Below are 16444 nucleotides of genomic sequence, written 5' to 3' on the forward strand. Positions count from 1 at the left end.
GAGAGAGAGAGGGAGACACAGAATCTGAAGCAGGCTCCCGGCTCCGAGCTGTCAGCACAGAGCCCGACGCAGGACTGAACCCCACAAACTGTGAGATCATGACGAGCTGAAGTTGGATACTTAACCAAATGAGCCACCCAGGTGCCCCGTAGCAATATTTATGAGAGCAAAAATGTTACATGGCTTAAATGTCCCTCAGTAGGGAATGGGTCAAGTATACCCAGACATTGGAAAATGATGCAGTCATCGAAAAGGATGAGAGAGTTCTGTATTGTTGGCATAGGAAGTTGGCCATGATATACTGAATGAAAAAAATTAGGCTATGTTTACTACGTATACTTCCTTTCATTAAAAAAAATAACATATGTTAACACATGTCCAGTCAAAGACTGGAAGGATATACACCAATTCTTTTTTTTTAATTTAAAAAAAAAATTTTTTTTTTTTAACGTTTATTTATCTTTGAGACAGAGAGAGACAGAGCATGAACGGGGGAGGGTCAGAGAAAGGGAGACACAGAATCTGAAACAGGCTCCAGGCTCTGAGCTGTCAGCACAGAGCCCGACGCGGGGCTCGAACTCACGGACCGTGAGATCATGACCTGAGCCGAAGCCGGCCGCTTAACCGACTGAGCCACCCAGGTGCCCCTACACCAATTCTGATAGTAGTTTGAGGGTGAGAATTGGCTTTTTCTTCCTACTTTTTACATTCCGTATTGCTTGGATTTTTATAATGAGCACATATGACTTTAAAAAGGCTTTGAAAATCTTACTGACAGCATCTATGCAGCCCCTGCAATAAATGCCACGAAATTAATTCAATCTCTTAAGCCTCAGCTGCCTGAAGAGAAAGGAAAATGTCAACTCGATTAGCTAGAAATTGCTATAAAGAAGAGTCAGGCATTAACTATGGTCCTTTCTGAGAACATGGATGGAAAGTCAGGCCAGAAGCCTCCCGGCCTTATTGGTGAATACACTTGAAAGGAACATTCTTTAAAGCTGTTTCCAGGACACCTGAGTGGCTCCGTCGGTTAAGCATCGGACTCCTGATTTTGGCTCAGGCCATGATCTCGAGGTTCGTGGGATAGAGCCCTGCGTCAGGCTCTGTGCTGTCAGCATGGAGCCTGCTTGGGATTCTCTCTCTCCCTCTCTGTCTCTGCCCCTCCCTTGCCCATGCTCTCTCTCTCTCTCTCTCTCAAAATAAATAAATAAACTCAAAAAAAAAAAAAAAAAAAAAACAAGACAAAAGAAAACAAAAAGTTGTTTCCTGTCCTTGCAGTCTCCAAAGAACAGTTAGTGGTAGAGCAGACAGTGAGCCTAGTTTACCTGGGACTCATAGTTTCCCGGAATGCAGGACTTGTCAGTGCCAAACTCAGGACGGTCCCAGGCAAACCAAGATGGTTGAACACCCTAGTGGTGGCCATCGTTGGGTAGTTTTTCAGATGACATTTTTCTAATATTCCCCTATTCGTTTCCAGCCTTCTTCGTTGCAAGAGACTGTCGATGCTTCAGAACCCACATGAGTGATTTCTCACAAAATACTCATTATAACCAAATCCCACTAACTGAATGGTTGCTATGTTCAAAGGAGGGCCTTCCGAGTGTGATTTTCTGAGTGTTGCTCTCCATTTGTCCTGCTCCGTCCTCACCAGGTTCACAGTATAATAGAGTAGTGATCTTGATCTTGTAGCTTTAACACAAAGTCACTGATGGTTCGAAGCCTAGTGCATATCCCCAGAGATTAGAATCTCTATTTGGACTGAGATGGTGTGTGGGTACAGGTGACTTTAGTATGTACCCCGGGAGAGAAACTGACCCAATGGAAGGCAAGTAGGGCTGGAGGAAACTTGACAGTTCTTGGTCCCTTCCAATGGCTTGTTGGAGAAGGACTTGTTAGCACATTCAGGCTTCAGTGCTCTCCCCCAAAGCAGTTAATATTTAATTATTGGCCATGGCTAGGCTTGTAATAATCACAAGTTAGAAAATAGAAGAAAAAACCAGCTAGGCATTAACAGAATGAGTCATAAGTTTTGACACTATGATTTGATTATGGTATGGCTTGACTTTGCAAAACACGTTCAACAATTCTACTATATGTGTTTATAACTGCAACGTAAAGGAATTAATCTTGCAAGCTCATTTTTTTGAGACTTCTAAAACACTCTTGAGGTCACAAAAGACCCTCTTCTATGACACTGAAAATTATTTGGTCCTAGATGCAGGATTTCACATATTTTAGATGACCTCTGCTATGATGCCATATACTCATTAGAACCTTAACAAATGTCCTAGACTGAATTGAGGTGCGCTGCGAGTATTAGAAAAACAGGGTTGGTCTTCATGCAATTAACATCAAGCCAGGCTTTAAGATTTAGAGAATTTCAAACTTCTTTAAAAAAAAAAAATTGTGATTAGGGGTGCCCGGGTGGCTCAGTCGGTTGAGTGTCTGACTTCAGCTCAGGCCATGATCTCATGGCCTGTGGGTTCAAGCCCTATATCGGGCTCTGTGCTGACAGCTTGGAGCCTGGAGCCTGTTTCGGATTCTGTGTCTCCCTCTCTCTCTGCCCCTCCCCTGCTCATTCTCTCTCTCTCTCCCTCCCTCCCTCTCTCTCAGAAATAAACATTAAAAAAATTTTTCTTTTTAATGTGTGATTAGGGGCACCTGGGTGGCTCAGTGGGTTAAGCGTCTGACTTTGGCTCTGGTCATGATCTCATGGTTCGTGAGTTTGAGCCCAGCAACGGGCTCGCTGCTTCCAGCATAGAGCCTGCCTCGGATCCTCTGTCCCCCACTCTCTCTGTCCCTCCCCTGCTCATGCTCTCTCTCTCAAAAATAAATAACTATTTTTTAAAACTGTGATTAAAAATGGGGGTGGACCCGATATTTCTCTTGAAAATACAAAATCAGGTAATAACACTTGGCACAGGGGAAGAAAAAAGTTTTAGTACTTTTCCTCCCGTTGTTGAATGTGGTCTTTTTTGTTTGCTCACTTCCAGACTTGAAAGTGAGTGACACCTCATATGTGGCTGCCCAAAGGGAACAGAAAAGATCCATGGGGTCCCTGTGGCTTCTGGTCTGTGACCCCATATCCCCAAAACATGAGTGAGTTGACTAGCCACAGAAAAGCCTTTCTGGATTGAGTGTCAGAGAGCCAGAAACAGAAAGCCACAAGTTATCGCAGCATTCTGGAAGGAGATTTCAACAAAGGTCAGAAAAGGACATTAATATTCATTCTTTTAATCAGACAGCTTCTGCCCCACTGACCAGATCTGCGGGCTGAGTTCGTGGCTTCTTCTCATCTCCCTCCCTTCTTAAAATGAAATGTTTACCTTGGAATAATTTCAGATTTGCAGAAAAGTTGCCATCATAGTGCAGGGGGTTCCCGTGTCCCCTTCACCCAATTTCCCCCAAGGTTCACATCTTCTAGAACGATGGTGCATTTGTCAAAATGAAGCATTAACAGTGGTACGATACTATTCATTAAACCACAGGCTTGATTCGAATTTACTAGTTTTCCCATTAATGTTCTTTTTTTCTGTTGCAGGCCCAGCCCAACCTCCCACACTGCCTTCGCGTCTCTCCTTGGCAAGTAAGAGCCACCCCGTCTGCATCAGGACCTCACCCGGCCTCAGCTCCCTTTTCTCATTAGAGTGTGTTAGAAACTAGACGGCAGCCCCGACACGGAATCACTCATGCCAAGCCCCACATCGCCAAACGAAGACTTAATTACAGTTCTGGCTCTCCCAGAAATGGAACCTTAAACCAGTCAGTCAGGAATTGCCTGATCAGATGAGTTACCTCATCTGCCCGATAAACCCGTGCCGTCCCCTGAAAGACAGTAAGCAGCTGGCCGTAACCAACCCGCTTTTTTGCCTAGTACGGCTCCCCTCTTCCTGCTCCCTCTGGCTGCAAAGTCTCTTGCCCTGTACCGCTCTTCAGAGCTCCCTTCTACCTACTAGATTGGTTGTTGCCCAATTCATGAACCGTTGATGGAAGCCAGGAAGATCTTTAAAATCTATTCAGTTGAGGGGCACCTGGGTGGCTCAGTGGCTTAAGTGTCCAACTGTTGGTTTCGGCTCAGGTCATGATCTCAAGGTTCGTGAGTTCAGGCCCTCCCTGTACCAGGCTCCCTGCTGATGGTGCTGGTGCAGAGCCTGCTTGGGATTCTCTCTCTCTCTCTCTCTCTCTCTCTCTCTCTCCCTCTCTCTCTCTCTCTCTCTCAAAATAAATAAACTTTGAAAAAAAAAAACAATGTTTAAAACTTATTCAGTTGAATTTTGTTTTTCAACAAGAGTCTTCTCCCATTGGACACATTCATTTATTTTTTTATTCATTCGGCAGATATATTTTTTTTAATGTTTATTTACTTTTGAGAGAGAGACACAGAGCATGAGCAGAGGAGGGGTAGAGAAAGAGGGAGACACAGAATCCGAAGCAGGCTCCAGGATCCAAGCTGTCAGCACAGAGCCTGATGTGGGGCTCGAACTCACGAGAACCGTGAGATCATGACCTAGGCCAAAGTCGGATGCTTAACCGACTGAGCCACCCAGGTGCCCCTCATATAGCAGATATTAATTGAGCACTTGCCGAGTGCAGGGCAAATAAAACAGGTGTGATCCCTTCTGTAACAGAATTAAGGGGAACCAGTAACCACGTGATAGGAAGAAAACTGTGGCAAGATGGAAGGGCTCCGAGCCTGCAGGAGGAGACCGCGGAAGGCCTTTTGCGGCGAATTTCTAGTTGAGACCTAAAAGGGTGAGGAGGAGGAGTTTTCCGGGTGAGAAAGGGGAGAATCCAAGCAAAGGCACCCAGGAGAACGGGCTCCCCTCCCCGGGAACTGGGAGGAAAGCAAGGAACTGGAAGGGGATCCAGGTGAGGCCAGAATACAAGACAGACAGGACACCCTGCTCTGAAATGAACATGGATCAGAACAAACGAGTCGGCTGCGTATCAGTGGCTGTGTCCCCCCCGGCGCTTGGCTCGTGCAGGTACCACGGGTTGGCGTGAGCCATTGTGTGTCATTGTCTCCCCTCCTAGAAAGCGAGCTTCTTGAACGAAGCAACTCTGCCTCACTCGCCTCAGTTTCCTTCCCCCTCCCGGTGCCCAGCAAGCCGTGTGCACAAAAAGAACCAAAACGTGTGTTTACTGGATCAAGTCAGACTTTCTGTTACATCCCATTCCCGTTACTGTTGGTTCCGATTATACGTGTTCCGTCTAATTTGTCAAGCGTTATTTTCTCTTAAGCTGCCACTTCTCCACCTGCTCTGGGCTGCATGCAGCTCTTTAAGACTTCCTTCATCCAGACACTAAAAAGGAAAAGAACCCTCTGTTCTGTCCCTAGGCGGGGGGGGGGGGGGGGGGTGTCCCCTAAAACAGTGGAAGTGCATGAGAAAAGGGACCAGATTCCGACATGTGATTTGTCTCTCGGCGAGAAGCGTGATTCAGAGGAGGAGAAGGACGGGTAGGGGGGCAAACAGGGGAAGGAGAGGAAGGACAAAGGGACATCTGGACAAAGATGTGCTCAGCGGTTATCTGAGGGTGGTGGGATTATTTTAAGTGACGGGTGCATCCTTTGATCGTCTCCAGTATTTTTTAATTAAAAAGATCATGACTCAACCATGCCTACGTGATGAAGCTCCCATAAAGAGGGAGACGCATCTGCAGACTCACTCCCCTTCCCCCCCCCATACCTTGCCCTACGCATTTCTTCCATCTGGCCCTTCCTGAGTTACGTATCCCTTTCTAATCAACTGGTGATCTAGTTTTTAAAAACGTAGGCACATTCATCCTCTTACCTGCAGAATAAAGAAGCTGGTTATTTTTATTGGAGAGGGGAAAAACAATCTCACCCCTTCGTGGGGCACCTGCAGGGGGACTGAGGGATTTTGCTCTGTAAGAACCTGCTGTCCTTTCTCTGGTCACGCACCTCTACTGCATTGCCTCGAGAGAGAACACCTCACTCGTCGAATGCTGTCTGCTGGGACTGGCCTTCGAGATGCCCCACCCTCCCTCGCCCCGGGTTGGGTTCCGATCCAGCTGGACCGACAGACACGTTCGAGGCTTTGACCTCAGCTTGGTTTCCCCCAACCCCCGTTCGGCCGCTGTTTGCTCATAGAGCTCGTCCCGTGACTGGGGAGGGCCCACTGGCTGAGAGTGGTTTTGAAGGTCAGCAGTGGGAGGAGGCACTGGGATGTGGGGGAAGTTCATGGGGTCTGGCGCCTAGGGAGTTTTCACACACAGGAGGCAGGATTGCTTTCAAGCCACAGAATGGACTCTGGTTAACTCAGAGGTTTTTCTCTCTGTCCTCTGCTTGGGTATTTGAATCTTGAGCACTGTGGCTCAGGGATGAAAACGGGAGAGGGGGTGCTGATTCAGCTCGAATTTTCTACCACCTGGACTTTTATTTACTTATTACTTACCTGGAGCTTTATAGGTGTCGGGGGCGGGGGGGCTCTCCTTTTTAAGGCCTGCCTAGAAAAAGTGTGCCAACCCCTGGCCTAAACACTAGAGGGAGATTAAAATAGAGTTTAGGCTTTGTCCCTGCTCTAAAAGAGCTTATGATCGACTGCGTGAGGCAGTCCCCATATAACTAAACCAGATCCAGGACCCAGGATGGAAAGTGTAACAGGAGGTCAGAAATGGAAGAAACTCTTCATGGGAGGTGAGCTAGAACGAGTGGTGGCTTCTGGAGCCTTGAACCTTTGGCAATGCCTGTATTTCTCTGTAGGTGGGGCTTGGAGACAATAATCTGGCTGGGAACTTGGAGCTACGTTTGCAGTGTCCTTTCCATAAGGGGCAGGGGTCAGCTGTGCATATCACATAAAAGGAGTGAAGGATGCAGGGGGGTGGGGGGAGGTGTCAATGAACCTGCCACCAAGGAAAGGTAGGATCAAGCTTAAGCAGAGAAGAGAGGGTGGCATGTCACAAAGAAAGGGGGAACAATGACGTCGACAGCAATAATAACAGCAGTTACTATGATCAAGCCCTTCTCATGTGCTGGGCACTGTGTCCAGTGCCCCACAGGTACTATCTTCATTGAATGCTCTCCGTAAGTGTTATGAGGTAGGTACATATTATCCCCGTTTCACAGAAGAGGATGTGAAGGAGACCAATACCCAGATCAGAGGTGCATTGTAGAGCACAGAGGGAAATAAGTCTATGGAGAGGGAGAGAAGGTGTGGATTATGGAAAGTGGGGAAGACCAGGCAGAGGGTATTATACTCCAATTAAAAAATAAAGACAGGGGCGCCTGGGCGGCTCAGTCGGTTAATCGTCCGACTTCGGCTCAGGTCACGATCTCGCGGTCCGTGAGTTCGAGCCCCGCGTCGGGCTCTGGGCTGATGGCTCAGAGCCTGGAACCTGCTTCCGATTCTGGTCTCCCTCTCTCTCTGCCCCTCCCCCATTCATGCTCTGTCTCTCTCTGTCTCAAAAATAACAAAATAAACATTAAAAAAATTTAAAAAAAAATAAAGACAAACAACCAACAAAATACGATAGAGAAATTTGTAGTTGGAGTCAGTAGCAATGGGACATTCTGGGGAAAGAGAGGGATAAGCCAAAAAGACGGTGATGAAAATTCTGGTCAACAGCACAGCGGGCCGAAGCAAGGGCAAGAGACCAGCTCCGAGGCGGGTCTCACACACCTTTGAAATTCACAACGTGCTTTGGCCTAGTAAGGACCCCTACCATCAACAAGTGTGCGTCACTAAATTTCACCCAGCAATTTCCAAACATATCGACCCGAGTCCTCCCTTTTTCTTAGAAAACCCATTAACAGCTGCTAGGTCTCCGCTTAGAAAAAGCTGCCTTTGAGAAAAGGCTTACGGTCATACGAGAGATCACGTTATTGGACACTGAGCATCCAGATGGCTGATTTTATAAATGCGGCAAAAAGGCAAATGGCTCCATGCATTTCTATCTTTAAATCCTGCCTCCGATATGCCTCTGTGCGGAGTCTCCAGATCTTTATACACCAAACAGCCGCGTATGTCACCCTAGTAAGTAATCGAACACCAAGGGGTTTAGACTCGCTCGCCAACTTCAAGCTGCTTTGCTTTATTTTTAGATAATAGAAATGGCAGCTGAGTAAATACTGTAAATCTAGATACCCGATTCCAACCGCACAGAGGCCAAAGTAATTTCTCTCTCAAGGCCATTTTTAGAAGCTTGTTAGCGTCTTGCCCAGTCTCCCTACCTCCTCAGGAGGTGCAGCGACGTTCTTCAGTTGCTTAGGAATCAAATACATCGATACAATTCAGCTAACACGTACTGAATTCCTAGTGGGTGCCGATTCCTGTGTTTAACAGCCTCTTCTTTGAAAGGAAGATCTGTTAACCAGGCAGCGTTGGTAGATATCAACCCCAGGACATATGGTAATGACTCTGATCTTAAATATGAGAGAGAGAGAGAGAGACTAGAGAGAGAGAGTCATTTTAGTTTGCAGAGCAGCTAAGTGACAACTACAAGATTTACCCACCGCTCAGCTTCAATCAAGCTGAACATCTGGATGTTTATTACATCTTGACAGCATCGAGAGAGAAACCTCTGGATAATTAATAGACTGGGTTCTCGCTCATTCTTCAGTCCCCCTCGGACTCCACGTTTTCAAGTACAGACTTTCACTAGACCAGGTTTCATTTGAAATCATTTTCTGCTCTGAAGGATGATTTCCCTGTCGCTCTTAAAAACTCGTAGCTTTCTTTGTGCTGGAAAAACTCGTTAATTCAATTCCTGGAGTCTCATCGCTACCTCTTCAGGAGAGCATGTAGGTCATTTTGGGGGGAAAAAGTATTTCCATGGAAGATTATGCCTCTAGAGGTCACCTCTCCAGGTTACCTGATTCTAGTCTTTCCTTGTCTTTGAGCTGTCTTACAACTCTGTGAGAGTGGTATAATGAGGCGAAAATAATTCTTGCGCACAAGGAAATCCGTGCCCAGCTGGTAGAGATCCCACTGACTTCTCTCTCCTTCTTCATTTCAATATCCCTGCTCCACAAATCAGAATATTCTTCAGATTCTGTGGAATCGGTTTTAACATCGAGTTGGTGCCCTCATTGAGCAGAATACAAATCTTTAACGTGTGTTTATTTGTATATCATCGGGAGAGTCATGATTTTACCTTTTCCTGAAAAGTATCTTTTAACCTTAACCGTAACAGAGAAAGATACATCAACGTTTTTCCATATTCCCTCAAATATGCCTTGTCTCTTGCCTCCCGCCCCATTAGAACCACGAGTGAATTTCTCCTGCACCAGAACAGTCATGTTGTCACAGAATAGCAAGCTGAGAAACACATCAGCCAGTGGGCAATTATCTTTTCAAAATACAGTTTACTGCGCTGCAGAAAGGGAGTTACGTTAATGGTGAGGCCGGGCTACCTAACACAGGTTATGCATCTCTCTAGCCGGGACAAATTTTTGAATACGACTGCTAATCATAATAGCAATAGTATCTTTTGCATTCAGGAATAGATGCCACATCTAGGGCAACAGGACTCGTGGGTTGAGTTGTGTCCCCAAGAGCAACAACAGATTTACAATTTAGGATTTAATCATTTATTTTGCTGAGAGTTTTCAGGTGGTGGCCATCAGGGTCCAACAGAGGAAGTCCTTTATTAGGAAGGGAAGTCTTGGGGCGCCTGGGTGGCGCAGTCGGTTAAGCGTCCAACTTCAGCCAGGTCACGATCTCGCGGTCCGTGAGTTCGAGCCCCGCGTCAGGCTCTGGGCTGATGGCTCAGAGCCTGGAGCCTGTTTCCGATTCTGTGTCTCCCTCTCTCTCTGCCCCTCCCCCGTTCATGCTCTGTCTCTCTCTGTCCCAAAAATAAATAAACGTTGAGGAAGGGAAGTCTTATTTACTGACCTCCTTTCGGATATACAGGCTAAATGGGTCCAAGTGGTACTTTGGCATCTGCCCAGCTTGAGCACCTGGCAAAATCACCATCCCTCTGGGGTAGGGGCTTCTAGTCCATTAAAAAGGGAGGTGGGGAAATGGGTTAACTGTATTAAAAGGTACGGGGGAGGGGGGGTGCGGTTCTAATGTGCAGCCAGAGTTGAGAATCACACAGAACTAGACTATCTCCACAAATAACAATTTTTATCCTGTGCCCTATACAAGCAGTAGAATCAATTGAACATAAACATAGGCAGACGTAAACACACATGGTCTTTCTTAAAAGGAGGAGGAGACACCTGAATCATCAGGAATATTTGATTTCCTAGTAGACTTTTTTTTTTAGTTTTTGTTTATTTATTTAGAGAGAGAGGGAAGAGTGAGAGAATCCCAAGCAGGCTCCATGCTGTCAGGGCAGAGCCCAACACGGGGCTCGAACTCACAAACTGTGAGATCATGACCTGAGCTTAAACCAAGGTCGGATGCTTAACCAGCTGAGCCACCCACACACCTGTTAGTATACTTCTATATACTAAGAAATTCATCAAGAACCTTAAAAGAACTAAGCATTCTGTCTCCTCCCTCACCCAGCTAAAAGAAGTGCTCATGTCAGCTCACAAGAATGGAGGTGTCATCTGTCACCCAGCGCACTCCATTTTCTTGGTCCCTTTCATTCCTGTCTATGCACCCTTTGAGGTGCTAACAAAGAAAAAATGGTCAGTCCCTGGACACAGTTTTCAGGAGAAACCTTGGAGCCAATGTTCTCCGGACTGACGTAAATCCCCCTCGTTTTGGTAGCAGAGTCAAGGGCTGTTGTTGGAAGGAGTATTTCTATTTATCCACCTGAAACATTGTCTTTGTTATAAGTGAAAGTGACAATTTCTTCTTCACTTCAGGTTGTGGTAAACAGAAGTCTTCCCAGGCATGAATGCCTTGAGGAAAATCAAATCCATTCTGCAGGGGGAGATTTCTTTATGCTTCAGGGAGTTCATAATCGGGTTTCTCTTGGCTTAATCTTCACATCCAAGACGTTGCCTATCGACAATGCTTTGTGTGTGTGAACAGACAGCTGTGAGACATCTGGAGAAAAAGAGGGCAGAAACCTAGGGACCAAGGGCAGAAACCTAGGGACCAAGGGCAGAAACCTAGGGACCAAGGGTAGAGATGGCATAGAAAAACTCCGGACTCCCCCGCATCACAAAACTAGAGTACCTGTATCAAAAAAGAATTAGGCCTGATCAGTGCTTCTCAGCTGGGGACAAGTTTCCCCTCTACTGAACATTTGACAATATCTGGAGATATCTACGGTTGTCACAATTGGGCAGGAGTAAGGGGGTGGTGGTGGTACCATTGGCACCTGGTGGGCAGAGGCCAGGAATGTTACCATCCTACAATGCACGGGCCAGCCCCCACAGGTCAGCATGATCCAGCCCCGATGTCAATGTCAACAGGCTGAGGTTGAGAAATTGTGGACAAATGGACTCCGCAAATTTCCTTCCAGCCCTAAGACCCCAGGATGCTAAAACATCATGTTCAATCCCAAATAAGAAGTCTATTGCTATGGACTTAATTGTCCCCCAAAATTCCAATGCGGAAGCCTTAACCCTTGGTGTGACTGTATTTGGAAGTAGGGCCTATAAGGAGGCAGTTAGGTGTGATGAGGTCATAAGGATGGGGCCCTGAGCAGAGAGGATTAGTGTCCTTGTTAGAAGAGACATCAGAGGCCCCCCCCCCCGCTTTCTACCTATGCACTTGCACAAAGAAGTGGTCATGTGAGCACAGAGAGAAAAGGTGGCCTCCTGCAAGCCGAGAGAAGAAGCCTCGGAATGAACCGTACCTCACCAGCACCTTGATCTTGGACTCTGCAGGTTCCAGAGCTGTGAGACATAAATGCGTGTTGTTTAAGCCATCCTGGCTCTGGTATTTTGTTATGACTGCCTGAGCAGACTAAGGCAGCTGTTTATAGTAATCCCATCGCTAACCTGTCCTCACGCAACCACTCTGTGCTACGCGCTGTGCTAAGCCCTTGACACACCTACTCACGCTTACTCCTCGACAAGCCCTCGTGAGGTGGCAATTATTACTATTCTCCCGACCGAAGAGTCAGTGAAGACCCAGAGAGGTCACACAACTAGACCAAGATCAACCGGTTGGTAAGAGAGAGAGGTGGGTTCTGAGCCCAAAAAGCCCGACCCCTAGTTAGGAATCCCTACATTTCATGACCACAAGATACCACATTCCCAGACGCTCTTTCTCCACACTTGAAATTATAAACTTGAAGGGAAGGATGAAGAAAAGGGCCAGCAGAGAGAGAAACTGCCACAGAGTGGGGAGGCCACAAGTCCCTGTACCTTCTTCAAAAAGCCAAATGCAGAATCACCCCCTGGTTTGACAATATCACTCCTACGTACATACCCAAAAGGCAAACAAGCAAATACTGCTCATAAATGTTGACAGCAGCGTGATTCATAATAGCCAAAAGGTGGAAACAACCCAAATGTCCATCAAGTGATGAGTGAATAAACAAAATGTGGTATATTCATAAATGGAATATTATTTAGCCATGAAAAGGAATAAAGCATTGACATCTGCTACAAAGTGGATGAGCCTTAAGAACACTACACTTGTGTAGGTGGCTCACTCGCTGAAGAGGGTCCAACTTCAGCTCAGGTCATGATGTCACAGTTCGTGACACACATCGGGCTCTGTGCTGACAGCTCAGAGCCTGGAGTCTGCTTCGGATTCTGTGTCTCCTCTCTCTGACCCTGCCCTACTCCTTCTCTGTCTCTCAAGAAGAAAATGAAGCTTAAAAAAATTTTTTTTAAACACTACACTCAGGGCACCTGCGGGCTCAGTCGGGTAAGCGTCCGACTTCGCCTCAGGTCATGATCTTGAGGTTCAAGAGTTCGAGCCCCGCACTGGGCTCTCTGTTGTCAGAGCAGAGCCTGCTTCGGATCCTCCGTGCCCCCCTCTCTGCCCCTCCCCCACTTGCTCTCTCTCAAACGTAAATAAACATTTAAAAAAAAAAAAATCACTACGCTCAGTGAAAGAAGCCAGGTTCCATGTAGTAGAAAACACCCAGAATAGGTAAATCTGTAGAGACAAAAAGTAGTTACCAGGGACTAAGGGAAGGGGTGCATGGGGAGGGACTGTTGATGGGTACTGGCTTTCTTGCAAGTGCATAGAGGTGATGCTTGCCCAAGACTGAAGGTACTAAATGCCACTGACTTGTCTATTCCAAATGGTGAAGGGTTAATTTTATGGTATGTGAGTTCTACCTCAGTTAAGAAAAGAGGAGAAGAGAAGAGAGAAAAGAAAAGAAAAGAAAAGAAAAGAAAAGAAAAAGAAAAAAGAAAAGAAAAGAAAAGAAAAGAAAAGAAAAGAAAAGGAAAAGAAAAAAGAAAAGAAAAGAAAAGAAAAGAAAAGAAAAGAAAAGAAAAAAGAAAAGAAAAGAAAAGAAAAGAAAAGAAAAGAAAAGAAAAGAAAAGAAAAAAATCTCAATAGAGAAGGAAGACACATAAAGCTAACCTAGTCCTGGCTAAGCATTTGGGAAATCATAAAACCCTGCTCTAAGGTAAAGCTGATCCCTAAGAAAGCAGACCTCTTAGCTCTTGGAACCCAGCCCGGCCGCCCTGGGCCCAGGGCTGAAACGCTCTTTACAGATGGCGTTTGCACCAGATTTAACCACCAGGATGTGCTCCGGGGACGCCTTGCCTATGTCTATTTAAACAGGATGAAGACAGATGGATCCTGCGGTGGGCGGCAGGTCTCCAGCATTAACACAGCACCGCAAACACCTAGGGGGCAAAATGGTCTCACCTGCTGTGCTGGGCACAGAAGAACCAAATAGAACCAAAGTAGGAATAACTTTTGTTCCTTGTCAGAATGATGGCCACCTTTTAAGAGCTACCTGCTAAAAGCATTTCACCCCTGGAGTGGGGCCTGGACAAATGTCTAGTTTTCAGCTGTCTTCATTCCTTCCAGGGCTAAGGATGGTGCTATAGATTGAATGTTTACGTTCCCCCTCCCGCAAATCCACATATTAAAAAGCTAACCCTCAGGGCGCTTGCAGCCTGATGCAGGGCTCGAACTCATGAACTGTGAGACCATGACCTGAGCTGAAATTCAGAGTTGGATCCTTAACCCACTCAGCCACCCAGGTGTCCCAAGTTTCTGTATTTTAAAAGCCACCCAGGTAGGGGCGCCTGGGTGGCTCAGTCGGTTGAGCATCCGACTCTTGATTTCGGCTCAGGTCGTGATCCCAGGGTGGTGGGATTGCTCAGCATGGAACCTGCTTAAGCTTCTTTCTCTGTCTCTGTCTCTCTCTCTCTCGCTCTCTCTCTTCCTCTGCTCCTCTCCCCCGCTACGTGCTCTCTCTAAAATAAAATAAAATAAAATAAAATAAAATAAAATAAAATAAAATAAGAGTTATAAAAACTACCCAGTTTATGGTCTTTGTTATAGCAACCTGAGCAGACTAAACACAGGAAGAAAAACATGAGTTAAGGAAATACTGGTATGTCTCTTCCTCTGGTGATTATTGCCTCTTTCCCAAATTTCTCTCTGAGACCAGGATTATGGGGAGTGAGTGGTTTCACTTTTCAGCCCTGGAGACCACCAGGGGAAACTGGGAAGCACAAAGAGAGAAGATCTAAAGGAACATGGTCCACAATGCAATGACCCAGATTCTTAAAATAGGGCTCCACAAACCATTGCAGATGTCTTTCCTTTCTAAAAAAATATGAAATGCCAATGGAATTTAACATATTTGGAAACTTACAAATAATTGTAGAGGGAAAGGCATGAACTTTTTAACCAGTCTAGATTCAAATCCTTTCTCTATGGACTAATGGGGCAAGATTTCCATCCCTCTGCTACACACACACACACACGCACACACACACACACACAGTGCTTCATCTTACAGGGTTGTAGTGACGGTTGAATCAGATAAAACTCTATCTCCTCAATTCTGAGGACATTTCTCCCCAACCTTTTTTTTCTTAAGTGTATTTATCTTGGGCGGGGGGGGGAGACATCATGTGGGGGAGAGGCAGAGGGCGAGAGAGAATCCCAAGCAGGCTCCTTACGGCCGGCATGGAGCCCGATGCGGGGCTCGATCTCACAAACCGCGAGATCATGACCTGAGCTGAAATCAAGTCAGACATTCAACCAACTGAGCCACCCAGACACCCCTCTCCCCAGCATTTTAACGTTCCTGAAGTTAGCATGCCTCTTCCCCCATCCCACAAATATATACCTTAACACAAATATCTAAGTACGATAATATTATCGGAGGACTTTTTTCGAGTGAAGAATTTTTTTTCTTTGTTCCTCGGCTGTCCACTGTCACCTCCTCGTCCTTCCCTCACATCAGCCCTGTCCCCAGTCCCTTTGCCCAGGTGGCCTATGGCAGCAACTTACTCTCCATCCTCCCACGTTGTTCTCCTACTAATAAGATCGCACGCACACACACGGGGATGCGACGTATTCTATGTGCTAGAGAGACAGAGACGGAAACAGAATTTTGTTTTCCCAAAATTAGATCCGCTCACAGACATCTTCCTGGATCGCATTTTCCTCCCTCAACCTACCCCTGAAGACAATTCTTGCTCTACTTTTTGTCTTTTTGAAAGGCTCCAGCACATTTCACACTGGATGAACAATAATTTATGCAACTGCCCTTCTAGTGATGGGCTTTGTTTTTGTGTCCAGTGTCATTTTTTTATTTTTTATTATTTTTATTTTTTTTTTTTTTTTTGCACATATGTCTTTGTATGCTGGTGTTTTTATTTCTGTTGGATGGAGTCCCAGGAGTCTAGGACTAGACCGCTAGGTCAAAGCATAGGAGCATTTTAAAGTTTAATATCCGGAAAGGCTGGAACATGCAACAGTTCCACCAGCAGCGTCTAAGACGGCTCTGTTTGCTGCATGAAATTCACGTGGCCGTGTCTCTGTTGTTCCGGAAAGGCGTCAGGGACTATGAATAGTGTGCCCCCACCTCTGTGGATCCTAACAGTCAAGGAGATACGGCTTAAGTATAAAGTACCTAGCAAGCCTGCACCCATCGTGGCCTTGTCCGCGTACCTCCAGTTCACAGTAACCTTACCTACTCCTGCTTTTTTGTTTTTTGTTTTTTTTTTTTAATTTTTTTTTTTCAACGTTTTATTTATTTTTGGGACAGAGAGAGACAGAGCATGAACGGGGGAGGGGCAGAGAGAGAGGGAGACACAGGATCGGAAACAGGCTCCAGGCTCTGAGCCAACAGCCCAGAGCCCGACGCGGGGCTCGAACTCCCGGACCGCGAGATCGTGACCTGGCTGAAGTCGGACGCTTAACCGACTGCGCCACCCAGGCGCCCCTACTCCTGCTTTTTTGTATCCGATCCGAAATTCTTGCCTCTTTCCCTCAAAGCGGGAAAGCAGGGCTAATCTAACTGCAGTATCAGGAACAAACGGTCTCAACCGGGAGACGGACAGGCAATTCAGGCCAAGACTCCAGCTCACTCGGTTCTTTAGTCTGACGACTTCGAAGGTTTACAAAACACGATTAAATCATTT

General features: G+C 46.3%; 1 protein-coding gene and 1 long non-coding RNA gene across 2 annotated transcripts in view; one reads left to right on the plus strand and one right to left on the minus strand.

Moving 5' to 3' along the window:
- The window catches only part of LOC123589562, a 76613-nt gene extending 72587 nt beyond the window's left edge, over window positions 1-4026 (plus strand). Inside the window, exon 3 of the long non-coding RNA XR_006708392.1 lies at window positions 3542-4026. This is a non-coding gene — a long non-coding RNA (uncharacterized LOC123589562). The remainder of the gene's footprint in view (window positions 1-3541) is intronic.
- BMERB1 (bMERB domain containing 1) overlaps window positions 1-16444 on the minus strand; it is a 121596-nt gene that overhangs the window by 93590 nt on the left and 11562 nt on the right. The gene's annotated exons all lie outside the window — the stretch shown is intronic.

The sequence above is a fragment of the Leopardus geoffroyi genome, chromosome E3 (assembly GCF_018350155.1).
Source record: "Leopardus geoffroyi isolate Oge1 chromosome E3, O.geoffroyi_Oge1_pat1.0, whole genome shotgun sequence".
In the NCBI taxonomy this organism is placed as follows: Eukaryota; Metazoa; Chordata; class Mammalia; order Carnivora; family Felidae; genus Leopardus; species Leopardus geoffroyi.